This window comes from Megalobrama amblycephala, linkage group LG24 (assembly GCF_018812025.1).
Source record: "Megalobrama amblycephala isolate DHTTF-2021 linkage group LG24, ASM1881202v1, whole genome shotgun sequence".
Taxonomy (NCBI): domain Eukaryota; kingdom Metazoa; phylum Chordata; class Actinopteri; order Cypriniformes; family Xenocyprididae; genus Megalobrama; species Megalobrama amblycephala.
In genome coordinates, this window is record NC_063067.1 from 7,894,768 (window position 1) to 7,909,754 (window position 14,987).

The window sequence follows — 14,987 nt, forward strand, 5'->3', positions numbered from 1 at the left end:
GTGAATATAAGTGGGCAGGGGGTCTTGCGTGATTGTGGGGGCTCAGGAAACAGCACCTCTGCCTTGAGCCATGCTGTGCTAAGCAAACACGTAATGAAGTTATGCAGCCTTAATGTTTTTTAGGACTGCAAGCTTTCAAACCACAGCTCCGTTACTGCGCCTGGCGGCTCCAATCCAGATGGATACAGTAAAAACAGAGAACTCATGCACTGCAAATCAGAATTTAAAACCCCATCAAGATAAATGACCATGTTTACAAGGTAAGATAATCCCGGAGTACAGAAAGAGTTCTCTTTTTTTTCTCTATTAGCCAGGGCTACATATTTTTAATTTAGCTCTGTGGACAAAAAGTCATCCATATAGTGGAGGCAACAATGTTGGAAATTATAATAGTTTTGTTGCTGTGCATCCTGTCAAGAGCGCTTCACCAATGTTAAGGAGTAACTAACTAAAAGTTGTGATGGTACTGCTACTTTTCAAAATAACACCATTCCACTAACAAAGCTGTTTTTTTCCAACAAGCAGTGGTGTTGCATATAAACATACACAAGCATTTGGAAAGTTTTATTTATTTTACTCAATCAGTTCATGTGCACAAAACCATAATTAAAACAAATAAGAAAAAGTCACTAATTTGAGTCCCTGCATTTACATGGTTAGTTGCATTGCTGATTTCATTTTCACACATGAGTTGGCATCTCTTATTCCAGAATTAAATTTATTGAAAGTCTTTGGGATGTGCTGGAGTAGACTTTAAAGAGTGTTTGACTCTTGCATTGTCAATACAAATTCTTGACCAAACATTGATGCACCTCTTGATGGAAATAAATGCTGTGATGTTATTTTTGATCAAGATCTTAACAATGTCGAGCACTCTGTAAAGTCTACTTCAGCACATCCCAAAGACGTTCAATGAATTTAAGGTCTAGACTCAGAGGTGCCAATTCATGTGTGAAAATGATTCTTCATGCTCCCTCCCAACTATTCTTTTCCAATTTGAGCATGGTGAATCTTGGCTTTGTCATCCTGGAATACGGCCATGATACTTCTTCCGATATGGTTGTTTAAGGATTTAAAAGTTAAGTCCATTTCAAAACACTGCTTCGAAGCTTTACGAATCTTTTGTTTTTAAAATATCTTAATTTGTGTTCTGAAGATGAACGAAGGTCTTACGGGTGTAGAACGACATGAGGGTGAGTAATTAATTACATTATTTTCATTTTTGGGTGAACTAACCCTTTAAGTATTTGCCTATTCAAATCCAATCAGTGACTTTTTTTTTTTTTTGGGCCAGGCAGTGTATGTAAAACAACATCAGTTTCATTCAATGATGAATCATTAAGACTGTTTTTGTGACTAAAATAAACAAGTGAGGAACGACATGCGTGTAAATAAATGATCACAGAATTTCTCTTTTAATGTAAACTTATTGGAAAGGCAGGAAATTACTGATATTCAGAGCAGTGACATGCAATATGTTGTTACTTTGATCATACCTCTTGCAAAAGTGCATAGGAAGCTATGTGCCTTCAGACTTCTGTATGCTTAATGAAAACCATAGAGGATGATCCTCAAACCATAATCACATGCTTTTTGTATCACACAAACTGCCCTTCTGTCTTCGACATGGGACAGCGACCACACTTTTTCATATCAAAGGCCTGAAATCTGTCCATGAATAGAGAGAGGCTCTGCATGTGACTGCAACGCTGCAAAATCAGCAGAATTAGCTTGTGTCTCAATTGTAGAAATGATGCCAACTCCATCAGTAAGGTTTCAAAGCACCAGCCCAAGGCTTGCCAGTTCGGATTGAGTCCCTGTGATCCTGGCATGGGGTCAAAAAGCTTGTGGAAACAGTGGAGGGGGGAGAGTGCCAAAAGAATGCCTGCTGCCCAGAATGCCTCTCTGGTATCCAGCCACTCTTATCAGCTGACTGTCACACCACTGTGACTCAGCTGTGTTTGTCCTTACATACTGTACATTAGTCGAGTAGACACATGTGACTGTACTCTGTCACATTTACAGGTATCACCACTCTTACACAGAAAAACAAACACTATATATATATATATACATATAACCTAATAGCTCATGAATTCTAGGGTGATTCTGACCAATTCAGTGAAAAGAATCAGCTCATTTGCATCATTTGTGAATCAAGCTTCACTGCTTGCAGTGCACTATATGTTTGCTATGTTTGTCCATTGGCAAAAGACTCCAGTTATCGATTAACAAACTAAACATCTTCAGAATCATTCGGTTGCAGTGTAATTGCTGTTTTAAATGGAACTAGTACAGAATAAGAGCCAATTCTTGATTTCCCGCAACCCTACCCTGGACTCCTATTTTTATGTGGCCTCGGGTGCAGTTCCTGGGTGCACACCTTTTTGAAAAACAGCTTTTAAACCAATCAAACAAACCTGACTCTGACGTCAATGGACTGTGAGGCACAGAATGTTAAAAACACCCTCAAACATACACACACTTTCACAGACACACACATGATGCATTTTCTAGTTAGTCTTTAACCAACAGAATAGTAATGATGATTACTATGATCCATACAGTAAGCCTCATTCCTGCTTAATTGGCCCCATACCCACCGGTGGGGCTTACGAGCTGTTTTACCTAAACACACTGCTGTCAGCCAAGAGCAATTACTGCTGGGACAGTTTAGGCCGCAGGGACTCAGTGGGGAATGGTGCGGCACTAAAAAATCCCTCAACTTCAATTTAAGCTGCACAAATGTTCAGAGAAACTGAGATGCCGTGCACCGTAGGAAGTAGAGGCTTAGTTTCAGAGTGATTATTTGAGCCATACTGAGTTGCTATAAATCAAGTGTTTTCAAACAGATTTAAATTAGCTGTATTTCAATTCTTGTAGTAACACTTCACAATGTTAACATTAGAGGAAATAAAGTAGAATTAAAGTAGAGATTTAAAAATGACAGAATCGATAAGTCTGAAGTTTCCAACAAACATTGAGGAGGAGTAAATCACAATGCTAAAGATATAAATGGCTTCTTACCACACTTCGGTATTCTGAAGGATTTCACTGGTATTCTGGGTGGAATTATCGGTTTTGACTGACGAATGGCAGATGGCGGGAGTGATCGTAAAACATGTTTGAAAATAATAATTATTTTGCAATTCAGTTAGACTTTAGTGGCACATAAATTACATACTTAACTTTTAAATTGTATATTTGGAGGTATTCAACTACCTTAAACATAATAACGAGGTTCATCTGTTTTCATTTTGAATACATGTGTTCAAATTGGTTGATTTAGGCATCATCCTAATTTGCATTGAATACAACATCTATACACCATGCTATGTGTACTATAATATCATATACTTCACTCTTGACAAGACTAAACATACTTTTGTGCAGTAGTATACCAGTAGTGGGACAATCTACCATGTCACAAAAATTGCGTTTGTATGCAAGTGGCTCCTCCTCTTATACCAAAACTAAAGCATCAGATCAGATTAGAAGTCATTTGGAATAAGAAAAAATCCTGAAAAGGTTATAAAATAATTGATGACGTCTAGGGGCTGTGGATTGTTCCATTATATCAAAATGGAAAAAAATATGCCACAACCCATACACTATTAAAATCAGGCTCTTCCAAACTGCACAACTGAACAAGAAGGGTGATTGTCAGAGAATTGACCAAGCAGCCAGAACTCTTTGGATGAAATGGAAGAAACTGTGGATGTCTGGACAATCTCTCAGCATGTCACAGATTTGGCCTTCATGTACGAGTGGCTAGAAGGAAGCCACTGTTGAAGAAGGCCAACATGAAGTCACTCAGTTTACCAGAAGACTACATTTTAGCTCTTTGTCTCATGAGAAAAGCTCCATGTGGTGCAATCAAACAAACAAAAGCACTACAAAAATGATGTTCAAGAATACTTTGTATTCTGAAATTGCCTAGACATTTAATTAAATCCAATTAAAATATGTGAAATTCTGGTATTACCAATGAGCCCAAGTAAGTTTAGATTGGGGAAAATTAAAATAATAAAATAGATTTTGATTTATAAATAATTTGAATTTATTATATTTTGATCTTTATTTATTTATAAAGATCAAAATAATTTATATAATAATAAAAAAATATCGATTTATATATAATTTAGAAAAAGGTCCTTTAAGAAAAAAGAAATGTGTTAAAATTTGTGATTGAAGAAATAAAAGGCAAATAAATAAATAAAAATAAACAATTGAGCGAAACTCTTCTGAAGGGACGCTAAATGATTCGCAGTAACATTCATATGTAGTGAAACATGACTAAAAGTTATAATATTACAGCTTCCAACCAACTAATTTGTGCCAACAGTCAATGTTTTAATTTCTTACATTGACTAGTAAAATCCAACAAAATGACAGAAAGGGAGTGGTCTTGTTCTGTGATTCAAACTCCCAAACGTTTACAACTTAAAATTAGGTCTAATGTAATGTACCTGGTGTTGACGTCAAGCCTAAAAGTCCCTGACGGAAATTTCGCACTGTCTGCCCTGTCCCAGACCTCCAGACCTGCATTTCCTTTAAGCCGTTGATGATGGGCGAGGCCGGCACTTTACAGAGACCTGCCTGAGGTGTTAAAGAGCTGCTCTCACTCACAGCACACACCAGGCTGAAAAAGTAGCTTTTAGCATTAACACCTGAGTAATGTGTCACCCTCAATCTCAAAAAAATCATTCATGATTCAACGCTCCTTCTATTCAGCGTGTTTAAATTTAGTCCCCATGATCACTGAGAAACAAACGGCCAAGTCACAGAAGTACTACAGATATTTCCAGTCCCTCTGACCCTCTCGTGCTTGTGCGTAAACAACCCACATGCCACATACCTACACTATAAGTGGCAAGTACACCTGCGTACCTCTGAGCACAGCACATCCCGCAGCAGAGGAAGTGTATGTAAACTCTTATGGTTGCTAACAGACTTATAGAAGTTACATAAACTTGCTGTTTTTTGGCCTTTTTTGTGTTTACCTAATCTCAGATAACCTCAAGGTCCGTTCCAAATGCAAACACTTAGCAAGCAACTGCAGTCCAAATCAACTGTCACAATAGAGGCAATACTGTGAGGAAAGAAATCCTAGTAATTAAACTGTTTTGTTGTTGTTGTTGCAAGTTTGTTAAAATACTATTGCAGTTTCTCTGAAAAGTGTAAGCACTTTGGAAATATTCTTACATACATTGCAAGAACTGCGACCAGCCCGACACAGCAACAACAGCTCAACCAATGGCTTGAGTGTGGGGCGGGACTGACTGTTTGGCCGACCAATGGCAAATAGGAAACCTGTTTGAAAAAAGCAATCATATACACTTCAGATGTATGGCTAATCTCTATACTTTGCTATACTAATTTGCTACGGCTAATGAATGCTGCATTCACATCATGTCCGAATTACTGCAATTACATGATTCCAGAATGCAAAAACCATCCAATTCTTTATCAAACTCATAATTACAAATTGTACATTTTAAAAAAGCCTTAAGGCCTGTTCACACACCAAGAACCATAACTATAAAGATAATTGTAACGATTACTATATTTGCATCCACACCAACAAACAATAACGGTCTGTTTATTCGAAGCTCACGCGCTGCTGTTTCAAAGTGTGTATAACATGTTTTAGCTGTTCTTGTTGCATTTACACGGCTTTAACCAGCAGACGTCCGAGTGAATAGCTAGTGTAATCGATGTAATCTAACAGAGAAATTTAGCTGACAAAGTCAGTATAGTGGAATAAAAACAATAGTCTTTTTCACTGCAACTTCAAAGGAAGATAGACATGTTCTCAAAACTACAGCACTGGATACCTGAGGTAATTTTATGTTACACTGTTTGCTAGCCTGGCATAATGATCTCATCGATAATACTTCTCACCATTTATTCCGAGGGTATGGCCGATTGTTTTCTATATATTCATTTTCTTTAAAGAATCCTTGAAAAGGGGGTTTGACTTGTCAAACAGTGGTGGCGTTTTCTGGACCTCGCCAATTGACTTCTCCGCAATTTTAATTTTAAATTTAAATGCGCGAACCCTTAAATTCGAATGGATTCTGGTTGTCATTCAATGTGTTTTGTCGTTCAACAGCTGGAAAAAATCGCTCTGAAAGTGATCCCAACGATATTGCTTCTCTATATCGTTATCGTTATAGCTGTGGTGTGGTCAGATTTTTAGAACTATCTTTATTGTTATCTTTATAGTTATCGTGCTTGGTGTGAACCGGCCTTTAAACTTCTCTCACATGAACATTGTGATTCGGTAGCCTAAGTTAATTTAATTGTAATGTTACCTGGTGCTTTTTCTTCATTCTTAAATGTTTTGCAAGAAGGTTTAATGGAAATTCTTATGCTGACAAGGCAGCTAGGACATTGTATCAATTATATGACATGGCATCAAATATATGGCATGAATGCAGCATAAGGTCATCTAATCAAAGTATGCTGGCTCATTCAACAGATAATAAAAAATTAAATGAATAAATGTGTACTGTACTGTTTATTAGAACACATGGGGTGTTTTGAACCAGTCAATCTATGTGTGTGTGTGAGCACACAGATGCGCATAAACACACATGCACACTGTAAAGACACGGTGAAAGAACTCACTGTTTCCACTTTTATTTTCCACTGAATAAACAAACCTGTTAAGGGCAAACATGAGCCTCACCTTCAGAAAAGCACAGCATGAGACTATTGCATTCATGAGGTGAAAACAAGTAAAAAACAACTAATTTCAATCATTTCATACAGATTTTTTTAACTAATTATAAGCAGTACTATTGAATTTCCACTTGATATGCATTAATGAACAAAACTGAAAATGAATGAAAAATGCATGTTTTTTTCCTCTGGCAGAGCACAAGCAATATACAAACATCCACAATCTGCTTTACATTTACAACAAATATCCCTCACAAAAAAAATATGAAGCTGTAAAGCTCGCTTTGCATGCATTTAACCGCTCCCCGTTGAGTACATGTGCGTGTGTGTGATTGAAAAGCAGCCATCGTGCAAAATGTTCCCCTGTACAAACTGCACACAGTGGGGTCTATACATTCATAAAAGTTCTTTGAGAGGGCAGAGAGCACAACTTTACCAGCCCAACATACAGCGTGCGTTTTTATACAGCTTCACCTTTGGCTCGTGATGAGAGCTGTTTTGCAAAAAAAAATGAAAAGTGAATGTAAATAACATAACACAGGCCTCATGTCCCCGAACTCATAAATTACTGTGAAAAGCAGCACTTTATGGGCATTCTTTTGGCCTATACAAAACAGCCCCCATCCACCCTCACACAGAATGGGCCTCTTTCTCTCTCGCTCTCCTTCCAACTGTTATGTAACAGGGATTATTATCACCTATCTTTGAAGTGAAGTGAGGAAGGAGGCGGAGCTTCTCTAGTCCCTCGGTTTCATTCTTGTTTACGGTTACTGTTGTCACAGTGATAGTAGAATCCCTCTATCTGGGTCTTTAGTGCTTTTATATCCTTGCTCTGTGTTTTTCTCGAGGGATATTGGGTTGTTTTTCTCCGTACACCACTGTAGCTAACAAACTTTCTCTCTTCTCCCCACTCTTGTATGCTTTTTTTTTTTTTTTTCACTTTATTTCCATTTCTCACTTCAGTCTTTTTCCTAATCAAAATTTAATGAGTTACAGAAAGAAATGAAAAACACACACATTCTGAGGCATTGACAAATGAAAGCAAAAGATTTTCATTTTTCCCCCTTTTCAGAAATTTCTGAAGAAAATGTGAGTGCTTTCCTGAATCCTTTTTCCCAAATCCTACTATTATTTAACCCTCTGGTGCTCTTTGCGTGTTGGTCAAAAATGACCACATTTTTTCATTTTTATTTCAGTGAAATTAATGTACTATATTATATAAGTTCAATAATGTTTCTTATTTAATATTTTGTATTTTTTAGGGGATTTCATGGTACTAAATTATATTTACGCTGTGGTTATAATCCATTTATTCACTTTTTGAACATAGACCTGAAAATGAAATTTCCAACTTAAACTGTCATAAATTTTGAATGCTTTGGAGCACAGACTTAATTTAAAGATGACAGCTGGCAAATTATTGCTGAAGTGAAAAAAAGTTAACAAGTTAAAAGTTACAGAATTTTATGTTTGTTGTTATGAAAAATGCACAAAAATACTATTTTAAATTGTATTGTATATTTAAAAAAAAAAAAACATTTTACTCTAAAACTGCAAGAAAATCAAAGAAAAATCTAAACAATTTGTGTTCCAAATTTGAGATTTATATCTCAAAAAATGAGCTTTCAATAAGATTTTGTTTGGTTGTAGTACCAAAAGTTTTCACTAGATGAAATTCGTCTCCTGTTCATTTCCAATGGCACAAGTGTGACTATTTTATTCAGGACCATTTAACCTATTCATATCATGTCCATGATTTTGTGTGTGTGTGCGTGTGTGTGTTCACATAGCACGTGCCAAAACCTTTACCAAGTTTCGTACCATTCCAATGAGGTCAAATATTCTTAAAAAAAAAAAAATAGTCATCATCCTTGGTGAGAACGGGCCTTTATGCAGGGTTTGTTCAGATTGGTAAACCAAAGTAAAAGCAACAGTCAGTAGCACTTGCCACAGCAAACACTTCTAAAAGTGTAGGTCATCCATAACAGGGATCATTTATGAATATAGGAATACACTGCTTAACACATGGCTGTGTTTACTCTACAGCCTAGCATATCTTTTTTTGGGAGAGCGACTTTTTTCAACAACCGAAATTGGGTTTGTGGTTACTCAAGTGAGTTTATTTACAGTTTGGATTTGATTTTAATCTTTGCGGTGCCGCTTGTGTGATTTTCAACACACCTGAACAACTCGTAGGCAAATGCTTCAATGAGCTGGGAGTCTATGAGGATCCCATGGTAATAATGTAATTAGGGAAAATTCAAACACTTAACAGTCTTTATGTTAATTTATTCAAGACGCCTTGTTCTCAAAGTCTTCTGAGGACATGATGGGGCCAGACCATACAGCATGTTTACAGATACTAGCACAGCTTTTAGTCAGACAACGGGCCTCACAGTACAAGCACTGTGTGAACTGAGAGAGAGAAAGAGATACAGATGGGGAAAATGAGAGAGATGCAGTGAGAAAAAAATAAGGACATACAGAAAAAGTAGCATGTGGGTATCAGTGAAATGGTGTAACAGAATCCTGTTGTGAGGAGTTTTGGCAAAGTGCCAAAAGCCCTGGTGGTCACAGATTGAGCCATGCTGAGGTGACGAGTCGAAAAAAATAAAACCAAGCTATATTTATAGACACCTTCATAGTTTGACAAAACTACCCCTATAAAATGAAAAAAGGAAGTTGGGATGGGACATATAGAAGGGCTTGTCAGTTATTTGTTAAATAGCTAATAGCTTTTTAATTATGTGCTATAAACAGGAGGGAGATACTCATTCTAGAAAAAAATGTATTGGATAAAAACCTGAGTAGTGCAGTAATAAGTCATTAATAGTCAGATTTTCCAAAAGACTATATTTGCATTTTTACTAAAAGTGAACTTTAGCTGATTTTTAAGTATATTACACAAGCCTCAAAGCTAACAGAAATTGACAGAAAGGACATAAAACTCACGTTACCAAATGTGACAGTATAAATAAGTAAAATCACTCTAAAGATGATGACTAAATCAAATAAAATAAGGCACATTTTTGTAGTGATGTATGGATATAAATCATTCAAATAAAGCAATAAGTAAAAAAGCTGACATTTAGTAATGGCATGCAAAAATCTGTTCTTAATCAGTATATTTGTCTTGTTTTCCATGTAAGACAAATTGACTCTAGAATCACAAATGCATTAGATATTAAGACTTGTTTCTTTCAGACAAGACATCCATTTGCTGATTTTTCCTGCATAGCAATTTGGGAGCAAAAAAGAAAGGCTGTAATCGCCTTCCTTTCATTTCATTCATCTCACTGGGGCCAGAGTGAGTCGGAGTGTAGTTTTCAAGGAACCGTTTTTCATAGCGCGCTTTGCAAGTCCTGTATTTGAGAGCGAGTTTTAGCACGGTCCCTAACTGAGCCAGAACGTGCTTGTTTTGAAATGTGCCGAGTGAAAGACTTGTGGAGCGTGTTTGGGCATGGGGATACAGGGGCCCCAAAACACCCCTCCAAGCGATGAAGGGCCCCAGCAACACCCCCCTCCCATTTTTGAGGAGAGACAATCTACGGCCCAAATGGAGCTTTCGATGTGTGAGCCGTGCTGTATTGTTCTAAGGAAATGTGACTACCCTCAGTGTTTACGCTCTCTCTACGACCCCCTCTGTGATAAGAATAATACATTCTGATCATGAGAGACGGCTCCTTGCCTCTTGATTGGCCCAGTGCGATGACATCACTTTCATAAAAGCATGTTAAAGGAGCTAAAAATATTTTTCAGAACAGCCTAGCTTTTGTACCTTTTTGTCTCAAAGACGTGCACAAAATGTACCGTACACTCTGTGTGGATACTGTGTGTTACATTCAGAATGGAAAATTTAGATACATCTGAAAGGCCACTAACTCCTATAAGTGATCTGTATAATGCCTTGTTTTACTTTTTAAAGCAACGGAGCAGATATGTGAAAAACAGGAGTAGGAAGGAACCACAAAGGGCCTTCTGGTGCCCTTTCATAGCCAAAGACACAACAACACTGATCTAATTTGATGTGTTTGGCAGTGACAGGGCTGTGGAGGGCACAAAATGTACCAGTGTTCGCTTTCGCTTACAAAAACATGTGAAGACAGACAGACGCACATAGGTTGGTATACTGCAAGTTCAATCTTTCATTTGTCCAAGAAATGTTTGTGGGACTACATTCACATCAACATCAATCAAACTCCCCAAATATGATTATAAAGATTATGATCATTAGCAAAACTAGCACACAAAAACGCAAGTGTTATGAGCCATACATGCTTTTAATGCTATGTATATAAGTTTAAGTAGATACAGTACATACACACACATACACTCACTGGCCACTTTATTAAAGGGTTAGTTCACCCAAAAATGAAAATGATGTCATTAATGACTGATGTCGTTCCAAACCCGTAAGACCTCCGTTCATCTTCAGAACACAGTTAAAGATATTTTAGATTTAGTCCGAGAGCTTTCTGTCCCTCCATTGAAAATGTATGTACGGTAGACTGTCCATGTCCAGAAAGGTAATAAAAACATCATCAAAGTAGTCCATGTGACATCAGTGGGTTAGTTAGAAGTACATAGAAATACATTTTGGTCCAAAAATAACAAAAACTACGACTTTATTCAGCATTGTATTCTCTTCCGGAATCCTTTCCATCTGTCTGCGTTGGTAATGCACTTTTACGGCGTTGTTTTTAGCGATTAGGACATCTGCGACATGCACACTTACGCACCATTTTAAAAAATATAGCAATACCAAAATACAAACAATGTAGAATAGCTTGAATACAGCGTGCGTCTCCCTCAGACTGTAAACGAAGCTCGGGCGCACTGGATAACACGTCAGCAGCGTCACTGCGGAGTCGTGAACCCGGATTGACAACAGACCCGGAAGAGAATACAATGCTGACTAAAGTCGTAGTTTTTGTTATTTTTGGACCAAAATGTATTTTCGATGCTTCAAAAACTTCTAACTAACCCACTGATGTCACATGGACTACTTTGATGATGTTTTTATTACCTTTCTGGACATGGACAGTCTACCGTACATACATTTTCAATGGAGGGACAGAAAGCTCTCGGACTAAATCTAAAATATCTTTAACTGTGTTCTGAAGATGAACGGAGGTCTTACGGGTTTGGAACGACATCAGTCATTAATGACATCATTTTCATTTTTGGGTGAACTAACCCTTTAAGTACACCTTACAAGTACTGGGTTGGACCCCCTGTTTTGCCTTCAGATATGCCTTAATTCTTCATAGACCATATTAACATGATAGCATCACGCAGTTTCTGAAGATTTGTCGACTGCACATCAATGATGCGAATCTCCCGTTCCACCACATCCCAAAGGTGCTCTAATGGATTGAGATCTGGTGACTGTGGAGGATTTGAGTATAGTGAACTCACTGTCATGTTCAAGAAACCAGTTTGAGATGGTTTGAGCTTTGTGACATGATGCGTTATCCTGCTGGAAGTAGCCATGAGAAGATGGGTACACTGTGGTTATAAAGGCATGGACATGGTCAGCAACAATACTCAGGTAGGCTGTGGCATTTAAACAATGCTCAGTTGGTACTAAGAGGCCCAAAGTGGCCCACTAAGGCAGGATGGATTCATGTTTTCGTGTTGTTTATGCCAAATTCTGACCCTACCATCTGAATGTCGCAGCTAATTCATTCTTTTATTCAGCAAAGATGCATTAAACCGCATTATATGGCATTATAAAATGCATTATATATAAACATTAACTTTCTACTTAATGGAACCAATAGCTGAAACTTTTTGTAATTTTCTGCAACCATGACAATCTAAAACAAATCTTTATCATATGATAGCAACTATATTATACTGAGGGACCCTTGTACTCCAGATTCCCTTAACAAGAGAAAAACACTGTTGTTCCAGCACTGACCCAGTGTGCCAGCAATACGCAAACACACACACAAACAGAAGCCTGTGGCCTACTTCATCATTCTTTGAAATCAGCTTGTTAGAAGCTGATGAGGTCGACCATTTCTGATGAGTTCTGACAGAGTGAATTAAACAGGATGCAATCAAAGTGTACCATTATCTATTCAGTGTTTTCTCCGGCTCACATTCTATTTTGGGCACAAAGACTTATATCCAGAATTCAATCCTTTTGAAGCAGCACAAAAGCAAAATCTTTGTTATGTTGGCAGTACTTCGGGATAAGACAGATCAGTTCAAACAGGGACTCATTAAAAAAAAATGCAATAACAAGCATAAATTAATAAATTGCAAAATTATGTAACTGATATGAAGCCCCCAGATTTAAAGAGCACCAGGAGTCTAATCGTCTTTGCAAACTTCACAATGAGATTATAGTATAAGGGTGGTAATATATGGGTGGTTATTATAAAGAAAAAAAAAAAAAAAGAAAAGAAAAAAAGTGAGGTAAATTTTGTAATACTGTTAAACTGGCATTTATTGTCAAGACATGGATTTTCTAAATTTGTTTTTAGTATCCATTAAAAGTGCACTGAAAAATTATGTTTAAAAAAGTTTTATGCAATAAAATAAACTGTACTTCTGAAAAATATCATTAAGTTGAAGAATACAGTCCTATTAGTGGCCTAGAAATAACTTTTTAGTGTAAATGGAGCATATGGCCCTTTAACAGCCAATGCCATGTTAAGGTCACATCATGACCTGCCAGGTCATTCAATTGACCGAGTTAGTACTACTACTAATAACAGCAACAAAAATATGTTTGTTTTATATATGACATTCAGCCAGTGTGCAAGCCACATCATAAAGCATAAACATAAAAAGTTGTTGGGTTCAATCCAAAATGTCTATTTCATTCATTTTTGTAGTATGAGACAACAACAAAACAAAAAATATACAGCTTCGGTATGCAAACCTCATGCATGCACACTGACAGAAAAAAAAAAAAAAAAAAAGTTCAAAATCACTGTGACAACACTGTAAACCTGAATAAGTTGGGCTAACTCAAAAAATTTGAGGTAATCAGTTACATCAAATTTTTTGACTTACACTAACCCTAATGCTCAAAATACTTAATTGGTTTGAGTAGGACAAACTTAAGTTGAACAAATTAGTTAAGTTAAATTAACTGCTATGAGTATTTAGAACTTCCTTTTTCTTCTGATTTCACAGCACTGACATATTTCAAGTAAACTGAAAAAGTTTCATTGTTTTTAGTTGTATGAACTAATTTCTTTTAATTTAGAGTAACTTAAGTTTAACTGAAACTGGGCTAGGATTTCTATTTCCCAGCATGTTTTGCCCATGGCACTCGAAAGGGAGAGTAAATGCTAAAATTAAAGGGATAGTTCACCCAAAAATGAAAATTTGGTCATCATTTACTCACCCTCAAGTTGTTCCAAATCTGTATAAATTTCTTTGTTCTGTTGAACACAAAGGAAGATATTTTGAAGAATGTTTGTAACCAGGCCGCTTTGGGGCACCATTGACTTCCATAGTAGGAAGAAAAAATACTATGGACTCAATAGTGCCCCAAAACTGTTCAAAATATCTTCCTTTGTGTTCAACAGAACAAAGAAATTTATACAGGTTTGGAACAACTTGAGGATAAGTAAATGATGACAGAATTTTCATTTTTTTCATCTTTTTAAGTGTAATATAATGTATTAGGGTTTATAGTGAAGTAAAACCAACGCTATCTCACAACCAATTCGCACATATTTTATGAGGTGGCTAATACGTACGAATTCATATGACCTCACTTGTACGAATTCATACAATTTGTCTAAACCCTGGTGACAGGTAGGTTTAGGGGCGGGGTTAGGGGTAGGTCATTCATATGAATTCAAAAGAATTTGGTAACTCGTAAAATACGTACGATTTAGCAAAAAATGTACTAATTCGTACGAGTGAGGTCACTTGAATTAGCCACCTCGTAAAATACGTACAAACTGGCGTGAGATCGGGTTGAAATAACTCCTTTGATTTGCAAGAACTCAAAATAAAAAGTAAAAAGTTAATTAACTAGACGTTTTATGTTAATTGCTATCAAAATATATGAGTTAGCTAACTCAGTACTTCAAGTTAGAAGCAATTAACATGCATGAGTATTACAAACTCTACTTAATTGGGAACATTATGGTTTAGGGTTATACAAAAGCGCTAGTTAAACTTCAGTGCGTAAATGATACCTCAAATTGTGTATCTGAGTGCTTTTCGAAGTGATTCGACTTTTCACCTAACAAGTGATAACATGTATGAAACCAGAGCCACTAACAACATGCTAAAACAAATTGAAATATTTTCTTCAGAAAATTTTA

General features: G+C 36.7%; 1 long non-coding RNA gene across 4 annotated transcripts in view; it reads left to right on the plus strand.

Moving 5' to 3' along the window:
- Window positions 1–14,987, plus strand: part of LOC125260020 — an 86,553-nt gene that overhangs the window by 19,835 nt on the left and 51,731 nt on the right. The window contains exon 4 of one of the 4 annotated variants that reach the window (XR_007182953.1): window positions 108–585. The exons of the other annotated variants lie outside the window; for them this stretch is intronic. This is a non-coding gene — a long non-coding RNA (uncharacterized LOC125260020). Of the gene's footprint in view, window positions 1–107; window positions 586–14,987 lie in introns of those variants that run through there. 4 annotated transcript variants of the gene reach the window in all.